General features: G+C 41.6%; 1 protein-coding gene across 6 annotated transcripts in view; it reads right to left on the reverse strand.

Moving 5' to 3' along the window:
- LOC117808278 (SLIT and NTRK-like protein 5) overlaps positions 1-16,949 on the reverse strand; it is a 94,481-nt gene that overhangs the window by 30,478 nt on the left and 47,054 nt on the right. For 5 of the 6 annotated variants that reach the window (XR_004630205.1, XM_034677925.1, XM_034677926.1 and 2 more), the window contains one exon: positions 4,038-4,163. The gene's annotated coding sequence lies outside the window, so the exon portion shown is untranslated. Of the gene's footprint in view, positions 1-4,037; positions 4,164-9,758; positions 9,863-16,949 lie in introns of those variants that run through there. The other variant, XM_034677927.1, reaches the window with a different exon arrangement.

The following is a 16,949-nucleotide window of genomic DNA, read 5'->3' on the forward strand; positions in this document are numbered from 1 at the left end:
AAATTCCCCTTAGCAGGGCTTTCCAGGGGGGAGATTATCTACCCCTGAACTAAATTCAGACCCTGGTCCATCGGTCAGAAAACACCTTTAGTTTGTTGACTACAGCTCTTTCAAAATTGTCCTCTATTGTTGAACTTTCCTTCTTCTAACTAGGTCTGAAGCTTGAAATAGGTCATTTGGAGTGCTTCAGTTCCCCCCAATAAACGAACGCAAACATTTGCATTTAATGTAAGTCTAAACATAAGCTTACTTTAATGTTATGACATCAAAATTAACATTTCTATTAACGTGTAAGTCTAAACATTAGCTTACTTTAATGTAATGACATCAAAATTAACATTTTTATTAACGCGTAAGTCTAAATATTAGCATTATGACATCAAAATTAACATTTTTATTAACGTGTAAGTCTAAATATTAGCATTATGACATCAAATTAACATTTTTATTAACGTGTAAGTCTAAATATTAGCATTATGACATCAAAATTAACATTTTTATTAAAGCGTAAGTCTAAATATTAGCATTATGACATCAAAATTAACATTTTTATTAACGTGTAAGTCTAAATATTAGCATTATGACATCAAATTAACATTTTTATTAACGTGTAAGTCTAAACATTAGCTTACTTTAATGTTATGACATCAAAATTAACATTTTTATTAACGTGTAAGTCTAAATATTAGCATTATGACATCAAAATTAACATTTTTATTAACGTGTAAGTCTAAACATTAGCTTACTTTAATGTTATGACATCAAAATTAACATTTTTATTAACGCGTAAGTCTAAATATTAGCATTATGACATCAAATTAACATTTTTATTAACGTGTAAGTCTAAATATTAGCATTATGACATCAAATTAACATTTTTATTAACGTGTAAGTCTAAATATTAGCATTATGACCTCAAATTAACATTTTTATTAACGTGTAAGTCTAAATATTAGCATTATGACCTCAAATTAACATTTTTATTAACGTGTAAGTCTAAATATTAGCATTATGGCACTTGGCAAAAATGACCCTGGTCCATCAGTCAGAAAACACCTTTAGTTTGTTGACTACAGCTCTTTCAAAATTGTCCTCTATTGAACTTTCCTTCTTCTAACTGAAGCTTGAAATAGGTCATTTGGAGTGCTTCAGTTCCCCCCAATAAACGAACGTACGCTCACAAATAAGCCTCCTTTGTTTTGGGACTCTTTGGTACACTGTGTTAAAAGCAAAGTTAATTAAATCATGAGTTTGGATGAAGCTTTGCACAAGTGTTACTCGCTCCCAATAGAGAAGCTAATGAATGCTAACAAGACAGAGGAAACTTGGACGAGCCTCAGCTCTAGAATACAATGATTTGCATTACATAATCAGAGTGCTTAAAAATGCAACTTCTTCCATCCCCAACTTGTGTTTGTTTACCGAAGACATTTGGCTGTGACGGCGTTTTATCAGCGAAAGGGAGGAAGGGAGGAAGGGAGGCCCTGAGATGCTCGACAGTTAAGCAGGTCTAATGCAGCTCCCAATCTCCACGGTCTAATTCCCACACAAAGACCTGATGGGCCGGCGCCAGTGCAAGATAATCAAAAGCACTTTTCATTTATCTGAAAGTGTGTCCTAAATGACAAATAATCTCTCCTGACAAGACACAAAAAAACAAGGTGGTGATGGCGCATTGAGGGGGATGATTGGCGTACACAATGGGCACACTCTGCATGACCTGATAGTTTCAATAGATGACAGCAAGCATCAAAAAATGACCAGAGAGACTTAATGGTAGGTGTTCACTGGACTCCAAACAGCTGATGAAGTGTCTTGCTGGAAGATAACCAACCACTCAAACCAAGGCAACAATTGCATCAAAGGTGTAAAGCATTAGACATTAAATTCAACCCCCCAGCCCCACAGTTATCACTGAGCTGCTATAATTTAGGTGCAGGATAATGTATAGGGAGCAGGTGTTCATGCTAAGTTGAATTAAGCAGTGAAATAAATCAGTGCTTCAGGTTCCATAACTGCTCTTTATTTGCAACCACATCCTCATCCGCCTACTTGTAGGTTGATTTAACACTAAATTTAATATTTCCAGTCTTGTTAAAGTCAGAAAATAACTTGCTTTAATTTAACATTATGAACTCCTTTAAACTTACATTTGTATCCATGTAACAGTCAAAACATTTAAGTCTTAATATTGGTTTGATTCATTATGTTATTGGAATTTAAAAAATGTATTAACATGCTTTAATGTTATGATGTTAAAATTAACATTTTTATTAACATACAAGTCTAAACATTAGCATGCTTTAATGTTACAACATCAAAATTAACATTTGCATTTAATGTAAGTCTAAACATTAGCTTACTTTAATGTTACGACATCAAAATTAACATTTTTATTAACGTGTAAGTCTAAACATTAGCATGCTTTAATGTTATGACATCAAATTAACATTTTTATTAACGTGTAAGTCTAAATATTAACATTATGACATCAAATTAACATTTTTATTAACGTGTAAGTCTGAACATTAGCATGCTTTAATGTTATGACATCAAAATTAACATTTTTATTAACGTGTAAGTCTAAATATTAGCATTATGACATCAAATTAACATTTTTATTAACGTGTAAGTCTAAATATTAGCATTATGACATCAAATTAACATTTTTATTAACGTGTAAGTCTGAACATTAGCATGCTTTAATGTTACCACCTCAAAATTAACATTTTTATTAACGTGTAAGTCTAAACATTAGCATGCTTTAATGTTACGACATTAAAATTAACATTTTTATTAACATGTAAGTCTAAACATTAGCTTACTTTAATGTTATGACATCAAAATTAACATTGTTTAACATATAAGTCTAAACACTAGCTTATTTAATGTCATATCATCAAAATTAACATTTTTATTAATATACAAATATTAGCTTGCGGTAGTGTTGATTACTGTTTGTTTTTACTGTTGTAAAGACATTAAAATTAACATGTTAAATTTTGGTTATAGTATTAATAGTAGCTTTCTTTAACTATATAAATGACAGCAAAATTAACATTTCATTTGCACTCTAAACAAATGCAGAGGTAGCACCTCAACCAGGTTCCCCATTGCTACCCAGTCCTGTAACACTGCTAAAGCCCATACTGTGTTGTGCTATATGATTGCTTCATGTATGTTTTCTTCAATTTGTTCAACGTTATGTTGTTAACATTTGTCACTCATTGTGGATGCTGTTCCTTGGACCAAATTGCCAAAATACTCATGCAATAAATCTCTACAACCTCACTCAAACAGCAGAGTTTGTTACTCTCACATGCTTTTGTTCCTGACGTAAGATAACGGGCTTTGGATTTGATGAATCCCCAGAATGAGTAACCCCTTCAGCCCCCTGCTGATGCAAAAGAAAAGAGAAGAGTAGCCACGACTGTCCATTGGGAAACAGTACAACAAACACTGCATTGTCTCTGCACACAGAGCCAGCTCGGCTTACTGGAGACACCATGAAATACTGAATCAGACCCGAGTGGGTGAGTGGATAAAGTTAGAGAAGCGCTGACAGATTCACAACATAATGGGCAGGCTTACTGTCACCAGCACTCCCACAGCAATGAAAAGGTTAAGAGCGTTCTGGAGATTACGTGCCATTTAGGAACACTGAGGGGGGGCTGGTGCTAAATTTGCCTCCGCCAGCCAGGCAGTTCAGAGTGGAGCCAAAGGCTGGAGATCTATGGAGCAGTGATCTGCTCACTGGTCTAACCTCCCTTCCTCTTTCCCTTGATGAATGTGGATGTGAAGCTGGGTCTGATATATTTGAATATTTTACTGCATGAGCACCATTCTATAGATTAAAAGGAGGGAGTCAAACAAGATGTGGAGAGTACAAAATAAAAGGCTGGGGCTCTACTTTTATGCAAATAGAATTAATCACAGTAATATACTTCTTACAGCGAGAGGGATTTGAAGGCATACGACTATTTAAGGTGTATTAATCCCATTTGGGCTGGCCGTATTTTTGTCAATAATCGTCCTACCTGGATATATGTCATGGTCGTCCACTCATCCCTCCATCCCACATCCCAGTGTTTCCATTCGAAGGTTGTTGGTGGTTGGATTGGATCCCAGCTGACGAAGCTGACAGGCGGCGGTGAATCCCACACCTGAAACACAAAGAAAACCATTCAAGTTAAGAGTTGCAGATGACATTAATTCAAGCCCCGCCTCCTGTTATGCATGTACCTGGATGCATTATGAATGAGTTGACCATTGGGCTCTCCTTAGGAATGTCTGGGAGTACGAACGGTTTGGACCAGGACACAACATTTAACTTGCAGGGCCCGAACCCAAAACCTGCTTGCAGTGCAAACCACTTTACCACCATGCCACCCTATGACATCAAAACATTCATACATTCATATTTAAGTGCTATCTTCTTCCAAAGCTCCAATTGGAGGCCTCGTTACTGGGCCCATAAGAAGGTCTGGTGGAGTCCACAGGACAGTTTTCCACTCCGTCTCAGTCCAACTTAAACAGGCTTCGGCCTAGAGATGGATCTGGATCATGTTACTAAGTGGTCTCCTGTTTGCATGGTTTTGAAGTTATATTTTTGCCTGTTTATTGATAAGACAGTTTTAGAGAGACAGGAAATGAGGAGAGTAGAGAGTGGGGGAAGACATGCAGCGAATGGTCACTCTGTATGTGGGGCGCTCAGACCGCTAGGCCTCCAGCGCCCCATGCATGGTACAGTAGCAACATTTGTAAATGCAGGGACAAGCTGTTCACAGGCGATGCTTTTTGGAAGCGATTTTGAGCCCATGCAGTGACCTCCACTACAGAGTCACATCTGATGTCTTGTACTTGCAATACTTTCAATTCAATAAAGGGCTTAAATGATTTGCAGACCATCAACAGCTGTTTAAATAGAATCGAAGGCTCCCATTCTGCCACAGCTGTGACTGTTGGCATTGATGCTGAATGTCTATTGTGCTGTCTTCATGAATGTCTGGCGATCTTTGCAGAGACCCTGAATGGTTCCAATATTAACACCAATAAAACCAGGACCATAAAGGATGAATTCACCAGGACAATCCAAGGTCAGAGACACTTTCAGGGGCATTATCTCAGTCCCTTCAGTATCTCATACGAGTCTCAAGGGACGGCCATGTGGACTCACGGACAACCCAATAAGATTTGGGTGGTCAAAGTTCAAAGTCACCGTCCCGTAGCTCTACCTGCTCGAAACCGATTGGTTCTGCTGTTGCAAGAAGGGTCTGTTTACAATCACATGGTCTGCAGAAACACAAACAGGAAGTGTGGTATTATGCCCCGCCCCCTGTGAATGGTTGGGACCACCTCACCAGTTAATTTGGGACTTACTTGCTACATTTCTGACTCCAATTTGGCTAATTCAAAATCCACTTATCTCCATCTCTTTAAATGGATGTAGTGTGGATCCATACTGTATCCCATATGGGGGGCCCCCATAATAAGCCAATGAGGATTGAGCCTTATGAGGTTTCTGCAAGGCTCATCTTGCTTTGACCTCCCATCCAGAGCTCCAGAGCTCCATGCTAAGCTGCAACACAACACAGTCCAGCGCATGTTTCCCAACGCGGGCGTCCAATCAGACGCCGCAAAGTCATCCAGAGGGGAAAACTCTCCCCGCCAAATTAAACATGTATGTTCGCAAACCTTCCAGAAAAAGGCCACTCTGGTATGTGGAGATAAGCGGAGTGGAGAAATGATGGGATGTAATGTGCATGAGGGGCGCTAATCCTTCCCAATTGCTAAATGCAACGCTATAACATTTCTCCCAATATCCTGTCAAGATCCTCAAATGCAGTTAATTACGCCCACTGTGAAACATCGATTCACTTTAAATCCTTCATGTCCTCAGTGCCACGTTTGCAGGCTGACCAGAAAGCGAAAGATATTACTCGGCAAGTCTTGCACACAGCCTGAATCTGTCAAGAAAGGTTTGATAAGGGTGTGTTTTGTCTTCTTTTTTTCCCCCCTCCTCCCCTTGTCTTTCTCCCCACCAGCCCTTGTCTGTGGAGGGCTCTAAAATAAGAAATCCCTTTCTGCAGATATAATTAATCACTCTGGGAGAACAGGGCGTGTAATTATTTAGGTTACCACAGAACTCTCCAATCCCCCCACCACCACCACCACCACCCACCCACCCACCCTCCACATCAGGCCAAACCAACTGCAGCACCCGACCAAGAGAGCCGCTTTCTTTGAAGGACGAAAGCGTGTCCATCATGCAGAGAATTTTCAACCCGCTTTAAAACAAATGAACACAAACAAAAGAGGCGATAAAAGCTGCATGGAATCTGTTTTATGCATCTGAAGGGAAGAAAAAAAACAAAAAACCTTCACATCAGTCCATCAAGAATCTACTGGCAGTTACAGTTTCAAGAACAAGAAAAAGAAAGACCCAGATATTGAGCTCAGGCTTTCATAAAGCTCGATAATACAGTCATAATGACGGCAATGATGACGCTGATAGTTGACGTGTGGTGCTGAATATAAAAAGAAGCTGTCCAGAGAACCTTTTTGCTTTCACACTGTCGGAGAGAGGAAGGGGGGAAAAAAAAGAGCTGGCAAACAGCAGCAGGATATTTGTTGAGCATGAGTGAGATAGTGGAGAGCGGAGAGAGAGAGAGAGAGGGGGTGGGGATCGTCTCGCCACTTCTTTCCTCCCCGGCCCCTCTCGCAGGCAATTATACACCCCCCCACTCCACTCCACCACCCCCCCTTGCTGATAAAGAGTTCAGCATCAGTTCACCAAAAGATTAATACGGCGGTGAGAACACACCCTTTGGAATGGTCCTGGCTGATTCTGAATTAGCACGATTAGAGGGGACCTCAGCTAAAAAATCCCCCGGCAGACGAGTCCAGCAGCCCATCCAAAGTTGCTATTGTGCAGAGTCAGCGAGTTTGCATCAAGCAGCCAGGAAAAAAAAAAAAAAGCAGGAGGGGAGGCAGGCCAGTAATGTGAGCACTGCCAATTGGATAACCCGGGTGTCCAAATGAGGGATGGCAGCCCTTGTCAGGGGGGTGATTGAGCCGTGCATTTGAAGGAAGGGGGAGATAGATGGTGTACTTTCTGAGAGAGCTCAGAGCCGGGGGATCTCGACATACATCTTGCTAATTCTCCTCATGAGCCGTGTTATTAAGGAGGCGTCGTGTTGCTATTTTGCTTCTGCGATGAGATCACCTTTATTCCTGTTGATGCACGGCTGATTGGAATGTGCAGAACGACAGGGAGGGAGGTGTTGCAGGGCACTTCAGGAACATGGCTTACTCAATGCTAATTGCTATGTGAGGATGTTTGCTAACGTCAGCAACCTTGATGCAAGCAAAGACAATGTTAATATGCGCGCACGGTATTTACAAAGACCACATTTACTTCAGCTGTGAGCATGTTAATGTATGCTACTTAGCATGACACTGGAATTACAATTTAGCCAGATAGGAATTCAATTAGCTAGCTTTGTGTTTTAATAATTAGCTCTCTAAGGACTTGGTCTTTTGAAACCCAAACCCACAATGGCCACCTTACTTTGAAGTGGTTTATATACTTCAAACCAAAAACTAGAAATAATAAGAACATTTTAGCTTCCTTAAGTTCTACTGATTTTAGATTTGAATTGAATATGACTGTCATCATTAGGCCAGAATAGATGCTGTTCTACCGCCAAAAGTGAACCTTTATAATTGGTTAGCACATAATGCAATTTACATATGCTAACAAACCAGGTCATGAATAGATAAGTTCTTTAGAGCTCAATATTCAAACATCTCTCTCCTGCGTTCATCTCTCCCCCCCAACAGTGCACACATTCTGGTTCACACCCTGGTCACCTCCCAACTAGACTACTGCAACTCCCTTCTTTTTGGTTTCCCAGACAAATCCATCCAGAAACTACAACTGGTCCAAAATCCAGCTGCCCACATCATCACCAGATCCGCCTCCACCAGCTACATCACACCTGTCCTGCAGCAGCTCCACTGGCTTCCCATTAAATACCACATCCTCTTTAAGATTCTGTTTCTCACCTTCAAGGCCGTCAACAACCGAGCTCCTCAGGACCTCATTGGGCTCCTGCATACCAAAATACCCACCCTACCGTAGGCTCAAGTCCTCCTCTTCCACCCAACTCACCCTCCCACCTGCTCGCTCGGGGGCCTTCAGCCGCTCGGCCCCCTGCCTCTCAAATCCCACCTCAAAACTCACCTTTTCCACCAAGCCTACTTGCTGTAATCTGCCTCTATGGGACTGGAATGACTTCACTTGAATTTTTCTAGTATTGCATTGTTATTCTGCTGTATTATGTATTTATTTACTATGCTGTAAAGTGACCTTGAGTGTCCAGAAAGGCACCTATAAATAAGCCACCAATTAAAACAAGTATCATAATTTGGATTCTTACTACGGCACCTTAAACATACTGTAGTGACTCAAATACAGGATGCCCCAAATAAAAGACCCCACCACCCAACCCTTAATTAGACTTGAATGCCTTTTAATGGAGTGCTTTGTGATCACATGTAAATGGAAAACTATTGGATACTGGATGGATGACGGCTCTGGTAATGGGCATAACCATTTTTTTTGGGACGCCCTTTAGAGTGCATCAGAAGATGATGCTTTTAGGCTCCCCATTATCGTACATTACACTCTGTGAGACCGTAATTATTGGCTGTTGGACAGTTATTTAATGTCTTTGCTGCATTGGTAACCATTTTTGGAAATTGGCGTCATCACTCTACCTCAGTTATTGGTTAATATGTCCAGCTATTGAGCAGCTTCATTCACAGTGACTAATAGCGCCATCTGTTGGTGCCTGATTATAACATGATTCCACTTTTTCAGATGCATTTAGAGGACGAAGCCTCTTTTTGGGGCTGTATCTGGTAATGTAAACATACTGGTTGCTATATAGTCCAATCAAATCCAATCAGCCACACCATCAGAGTAATGACATCATGCATGTGCACCATTCCAAGTTTCCAGAGTGCTTAAATCAAAGTCCTTTTTATCCACTGCTGGCATTCTATGAAAAAGTCAGCAGATCACTCAGGTGATTACTATTCATCCTGATGGGGGACATGAATACCTGAACCAAATGTCATGGCAATCCATCCAACAGTTGACAAGATATTTAATTAAAAGCAAAAATGTCAACCTCTGGGTTGCACTGGAGGTAAAAGTCAGGAGTTCATCAGTGTCATCAGGATCCATCCTTTGGGATGACTGCTTGTTCCAAATTTTGCACCGATGAGTCCAAACGTCGGGACGATATGTCATGAAATTGAAGAAATGTCACTCTTTTAGTGGTAGCAGGTGGTAGCAGCTCATCCAACCAGCAGGGTCTAAATTTAGTTCAGGGGTAGACAAGGTCCCAGGACTTTCAGGGGGCAGGGCCTGCAATGCTGAACGTGTCTGATTGGTAGATTAACTGCATCACATACTGTATGTGATTCACTTGACAGATATAGTATGGGTAAGGGTGCTAGTGTAATGTGGATTGACCAACTCAATGGGCTGTCTGCAAGAAACAGAGGACTATGAGACGAGCTTCCAGTCCAAAGAATATTTATAATGACTGTTTCAACTGGTTTGATCTGTTGGAGATGATCAAACAAAGGTGCATACATCATGAGAGTTATTCCTTCCAACAGACTAACAACTGTAGATAAGGCAAACTAAGACACTATGTACACACTTTAAATAAAGGAGAACTCACAGCTCAAAGACACAGCTGCTCAGTTGTGGAGATTGAGGATATACAGCCAGCAACCAGCTCCATTGTTCTCACAGAAGGGCTCACACAGGTGAGCTGGCTGTCCTTTATGAGCTCTGGAGCTCCTCCCACTCAGGCAGCAGGTGAGCAGGCCAGGGAGAGCCAGAAAGGAGGGGGGGATTTTCCACACACTTGATTTCTCTTTCTTTCAGAAGAAGAAGCTGTGATTCTCTTGATGTCTTCTCTCAGCCTACAGTGAATGCGTCTCCCGGTGTTATGGTTTTAAAAGTGACCCTGTAAACTGGAGACCTTCAGCTGAGCGTGTCAGTGTTTGTGGAGTTCACACAGCTGTTGAAACAGAGAAGGAGTTCCTGGGAATGTAGTTGAGTTTATGAGGGATGCATCCAAGTGAAAGTCTCCACTTAACAGGGTTGCTGTTTAAACCAAAACACCAGGCAATCTCTGCCACGGCTTTTTGAGCTCAAAAGGATTTTAAAGCCGCGCTTATCTCCTCTCACGTGTTGTTCATTCTCATCTGAGGAGAACAATATTGAGATGGAAGAGATCTGGCTTCCTCACTTTGCAGTGTTGCCAGTGTTTTGTTCCTTGCTGTACACTGAGATGATGAATATCCTGATTTACTGCAGTGAAGTCAGGATAATCGTCCAGAAGGTCAAGATTAAACCAAGCAGAGCTGTTTCAGTGAGTGGCGGTCAATTTAGAAGTGGAGGGGTTTTCTGAATTTGACACTAATCAGAGAGACATATTAATAATTGGGATAAAATAGTAAGAAAATGGACTTAAATTTGACTCTGAGCTACGGATGCTATCAGTGTGTGGGTGGTTAATGAATACGATATACATTAGAGTATGTTCCTTTGGTGTTATCTTGCCGATGTGTTGTGGAAACACACATCTACCCCCGCCCCGTCTTTTTATTTCACTCCCACACACCGTCTCTGCTCCAGCGCCGACTCTGAAGTGACTAACACTTTAAGAGTTCCTGTAGCCAGGGGAAAGACTGTCAAGCAAAATTACAGGCTGGAAATATCTTTCATCAAGCAGAGCGTTGTCACTTTTCCTCTCCTCGGCAAATAACATAACTTTGAGTTAGAGATGAACTGTGACATTAAGGACGAATAACAAAGGGTAATATTTCTACTGTAATTTAAATAAAACACAGGCATGACTCTGTAGTGGAGGTCACTGCATTAAAACTAAAGACATGACTCTGTAGTGGAAGTCACTGCATTAAAAACAGGCATGACTCTGTAGTGGAAGTCACTGCATTAAAACTAAAGACATGACTCTGTAGTGGAAGTCACTGCATTAAAAACAGGCATGACTCTGTAGTGGAAGTCACTGCATTAAAACTAAAGACATGACTCTGTAGTGGAAGTCACTGCATTAAAAACAGGCATGACTCTGTAGTGGAAGTCACTGCATTAAAACTAAAGACATGACTCTGTAGTGGAAGTCACTGCATTAAAAACAGACATGACTCTGTAGTGGAAGTCACTGCATTAAAAACAGACATGACTCTGTAGTGGAAGTCACTGCTTTAACAGGCATGACTCTGCAGTGGAAGTCACTGCTTTAACAGGCATGACTCTGCAGTGGAAGTCACTGCTTTAACAGGCATGACTCTGTAGTGGAAGTCACTGCATTAAAAACAGGCATGACTCTGCAGTGGAAGTCACTGCATTAAAAACAGACATGACTCTGTAGTGGAAGTCACTGCATTAAAAACAGACATGACTCTGTAGTGGAAGTCACTGCATTAAAAACAGACATGACTCTGCAGTGGAAGTCACTGCATTAAAAACAGACATGACTCTGTAGTGGAAGTCACTGCATTAAAACCAGATATGACTCTGTAGTGGAAGTCACTGCATTAAAAACAGACATGACTCTGCAGTGGAAGTCACTGCATTAAAAACAGACATGACTCTGTAGTGGAAGTCACTGCATTAAAAACAGACATGCCTGAGCCTCATATCTGCTCATTCATTAAACCTGTCTAATGTTCACCAATAAGCAGGGTTAGGAGCCTTGCTGACGTGCACCTTCTCACACTTTTTTTCGTGTCCGAATCTCTTCATCAACTTAAGTGATTAGAACCAGCAACATTCAAGCAAAGAGCTCCTCTATTATGCCTCCCCGTTCTGCTGATTGTGCACCTGATAATCGTCCCATTAAAACTTCCAAGCCAGCAGACTCCACCACCACAGTTGGAGCTGGAGGACGGTCTTGATGTGGTGCTGTGTGCGTCCTGTTTTACACTCTAAACTGAGCTCACCTTAAAGGTATGATGAGGGCGGATCTCAGTCTGGCAGCATGACCTCTAACAGTCTTCAATAATTCAAGTGGAACGAGACGCTATATCTGATTGTTATACTGTCATAAGTGAGACTTTGACATTTTACAATTCATGCATTAGATTTCCCTCATTATCACAGAGGCTGAGGTCAAACTGCTGATACATAACTGTCTGACATATTTCCTTTAGTAAGCCTCTGATTCAGACACTCCAACTCATTGCATTACAGAGGCAATCAAGTTCAATGTTTAAGGACTCTCAGAAGAAAGATAGGAAGAGGTTCAGCTCTCTGTGAGAGACTGCGTGAGCAAATAGTTCAACAATCAAGTATAAAGTTCCCTCAACTGTGAAACTGTGAAACTGCAAACATACTATCAGTCTGGAGACATCTCTGTCCAAAAGGAACACAGTTGAAAACCAAGCATGACCGTGATTTTAAAACCAGGCATGACTCTGTAGTGGAAGTCACTGCATGGGCCACTTCACTATCCGTGAACCGATATATATATATAAACATGATCATGAATACTGCAAGGTGCAATGCTCATGGTGGAGTAAGATGAGATCAGACTGAGTCCTGTCTAAGAGGGGACTGGATCTGACTGCTCTAGCGGCCCGGGTGCTGGGCTGAACCGCTCGGCTGATCTAGTCCCAAGTGGTATCATCTGCACCAGTGGTGGTCTTAGGTCTCTCTCTCCTTCTCTTTCCCTGTCCCTTTGTATATCCTTATGTAATCTTTCTTTTAAAACGAAAAGAAGAAGAAGAAAGAAAGAAGAGAAATAGGAAAAAGAAAAATAGAAGAAAAGTAGAAGAAAAATAGAAGAAAAAAAAAAGAGAAAGAAAAAAAAGAAAAAGAACGAAAGAGAAAGAAGAAACAAAAAAAAACCTAATTGTGTCATCAATCTCTGTTGGTGACGCCAACTTATTAATGCCCCTCAAGAGTTTTGCACACCTAATGATGTCATCGGTAAAGGTACAAAGCAATGACGCAACAAAGTCTCATCTTTCTGTTTAATTTGAATTTTTCATAACAAGGCTGTTGCACTTCCAATAACTGGACCATCCTGCAAGGGTTATACCTTCACACGTCCGTATCAAGCTTCATTCTAAACGCCCGTATTGAATTATTGACTTCCAGCACAGAAATGGGAAAAAAACGTGGTCTCCATCTCTGCTGCATTAAAAAAAAAATACTCCTCATAAATGGGTGTTCTTATCTGGGATCTTCTGGTGATAATGCTCTGCCCTTGCCAGGTGACTCACACCGGGCAGCCGAGGGGTGATGCAGCAGCCTTCATTTTACTGATAATGAAGATAAATTCGACTTTGGCAAGGGCACGTTCGCCGAAAAAAGTAGCAGTAAGACGAGCAACTCGCTGCATGGGGTTGCACTTTTGACAAAAGAGGACTTCACAAGCTAGAGGAAGGAGAATGATTTGCTGTCGAAGGAGAAGAAAGAGAAGAAGAAAAGTGATTCCTTTCTGGGGATATTATTTACATCTTGTCAATCTTGCAGTAGAGGTTGGAAGGCTGCGACTCCAGTTTTCCTGATACGATCAATACGTTTCATCAAGGCGGCGCCGTGTATCCGCCTTGCCGGTCATGTAATGCGGCGGGAGACGGTGACAGGGCGTCAGGAGAAGGAGGAGAGGGAGGCCTTGACTGAAAGAACACCATGCAGAGAAAGAAGGAGGTGTCGTCTTACTGCAGAGACGGAGGATGTGAGCGTAAGAAAACAACAAGACGTCGCTGTCATCTGGTGAAGGTGAACGGAACAAGGAGGCGAATGTTCACTCAATACCCGGGGAGTGTTATTTTTAATGGTCTCGGCCTCGGTTTCCCCGGATTGGTTTACAGGTGAGCGAGCAGAGGTTGGAAAGCGAGATTTAAGGTCATGGAAGGAAAGTGCACGCTCATTCTTGGAAGAAGCTCATGCTTGATTGTCGATGGAAGCTCTGGGGAGCAGGTTGGACTATAACGTTACAAACACAGAACAGAGAGAGTAATCTGTGCGGATCACTCCTGCAGCTTCTTTCCATTGACTTTGCATGAACTCTTTTTAAAAAAGTTCCATCTTCGTTCTTTAAATAGGCATGGCTCTGCACTGAAGTTCAAGGAAACCTGAACCTGAAATCGAAAGGACAACTTATGGAGTCTGACTCAACTGACAGCCACGGGGACTTCAAAAGGACTTCTGTCACACTTAAAAAGAAAGCCCCTGCTGGTTGCTATTATCAACTTTTGGCATGTCAGGTTTTTAATTATAAATTAATTTCAAAAGGGCTTAAGATGTCCAGCCATAGCAGTTGGGGACTTTTTAAAAATGTAATGACATTTTCCTTTCTTTAAAGTTTATCCCCGACTGGCTGTGAGATTAGAACCTGTATGGGTCTCTTTTGTGGAGCGTGTGAATTGCTGGCCGGATGCAGTGGTCTAATCAAAAGCAGTGGGCAGCCGGCTGTGTGCTTTTGGGGCAGCCTCAGTCTCAGGAGCTGACAGGGGACCAAAGACTCTCTGGCAGGTCCACTCACCCCTTTTACTTTTACAGGACTTCTCAGACACCGGGGCAGCCTGGGAAACAAAATAGCTGCATTGCTCGGGTGATAAAACAGAGAGGCTCATGATGCTGTTTTCAGTTGAGTGATAATTCCTCTTCCTGTATGCTTTCTTTCAGTGAGAATCAGAGGAATGAAGGCAGACAGGAGAGTGTTGTAATGATAGGAGTGTTTGGCCTGCAGGGAGAGCACGCTTCAGGAAGGAGATGATGTGTCCTTATGTGATTCCACTGCAAAAAAACCTCACATTTATGAAGTGTGTTTGTCTAATTACTGATCAAAATATCACATTTCATTGAATAAAGGCCACACTGATCTGAGGAATTTAAGGTGGCTTTTTTAACACTTCAATTAGAAGCCCAGGCTTCTATTTGGTGCATTCTCTTGTAAAAAGTAAATGCCATCATCTCTAAGTTCATAACATCCTTTAGACAAGCGTCTCAGTTACACTGTAAATAGTCAATTACAGCCACAGAAAGAAACTGAATATCTTGCAATATACTTGCCCTTGTAGAAGGAGGTCGGTTCATCTCTGATGCATTCAATGAAGTCAGGAAATACAAGCTGATTGACTTTTGCAACACATATTAGTCCCTCAAACTGCACTTGCATGCAGGTATGTATAGTGCTTTTCTAGTCCTTCTGAGCACTCAAAGCAAGTTTACACTACTTGTCACATTCATCCATTCACACCACATTCACTCACTGATGGTAGAGGCTGCTATAGTAAGGGACCATCAGTGTTAGCTAGTCTCATTCATGCACATTCACACACCGCTGAACTTGAAAGGCGACCAATTCAACCCACTGAGCCAGAGCCGCCCCGGTTTCAATCTGTACACATACCCTGCCTGTATTTGGGACAGGGGTGTGGAGACAGACTGTGCAAGGATCTAGTGGAAGTCCTGTGTCATCTGTCATCCTCACCCAGCTTTTCACGGCCTGTCTTGGACGCAAGTTAAAGTCCAGCTATGTTAGCTCTCGAAAACCATAAGAAAAGAGTCCCCTATGTGGTTTTCCGTTGCAGAAACCTGACAGTCTGATGCATTCAGGACTCAAAGTTGCAAAGAGGAAACCACAAAGAAACATCATGGGCTCATTTAACATGGACCTCAATGAGGGAACATGGACAATGACATTCTTTTTGGAAATCATGGATCCTCCAGTCCAAAGAGGAGAGGGACCACCTAGCTTACACATGCTAAATTACATGCAGTTGTACAGGTTTTGGTGCATCTAGACGATGCCTTTTACAGGGAAGACTTTGCATATGTCAGCAAAACCACGTTCTGCATGCATCCCAACAGTATGGCTCAGTAGTAGGAGAGTCCAGGTGCCCCGTCCCAACGTTTTGGAATCAAATCATATTTTTCTCAGGAAGCAATATTATTTTTCAGTTTTAACATTTGTTATCCATTCAGCTTTAAAGTACGGACACAACTCAACCCAATTTAGACAAAGGAGAAAAACCAAACAACACCGAAGTGACTCTAAAAGCAATAAAAAGCTTCAGGCTGGAACACCAGATGTGTTGGATACAGTGTGAGAAAATTGATTCACCCTCTGTGTCAGGCGGGTTTCAGTGGATTGCTCTATTTAGAAGGAAGAGAGAGAGAGGGAGAGTGGGTAAGAATCATTGGAGAGGGGCTTCAGCTGAGTGTGTTCCTGCTCCTGGAATCGCTCCCCTCTTAATGCCCCTGCTCTTTCTGATTACAGCATCTACGTTCCAACGGAATACTAATCGAGCAAGTAAATGGTAACACGCAACTCGGAGTGAAGTTCAAGACCTCGGCTAATTTGGTTTAGCATCCGAGTGGAACAGGGTTTAATAGGCTCATATGCAGAATTACAACATACAGTGTGGTTATGGACCATTATGTATGCATGTATGGTGTTATCTATATTGCTTTTTGAAAGCATACATGCTTGTGCGCCTTCAGCACAACAAAAACGCCAAAGTTTGAAACGCCTTACATGTGCAGAATCACAAGCTAACACGTGCATACAGTGGAGTCCTGCACATCTAACCTAATATTGCACTTACAATTTTTTTTTTTATCATCCCCACGATCATGATTAATTATTCTATGATGACTTAATTACAGCAGGACATAATGGCCAACACCATTATTGCATAAAAGCTCACCGGATCAGGCCCATCCATTAAATTTTACACCACTCAAAAGGACAATTTAATTGCACACGGCCTCCAACCAGTGTTAGATTTTATCCTTTAACACCGTGTGTCAAAAAATGTGCTCGGCCCCGCGAGGGAACAGTGCATTTTTTAAATGCCGGATCAAATGGTTTTAGATGCCT

This window comes from Notolabrus celidotus, chromosome 24, assembly GCF_009762535.1.
Source record: "Notolabrus celidotus isolate fNotCel1 chromosome 24, fNotCel1.pri, whole genome shotgun sequence".
Classification (NCBI taxonomy): domain Eukaryota; kingdom Metazoa; phylum Chordata; class Actinopteri; order Labriformes; family Labridae; genus Notolabrus; species Notolabrus celidotus.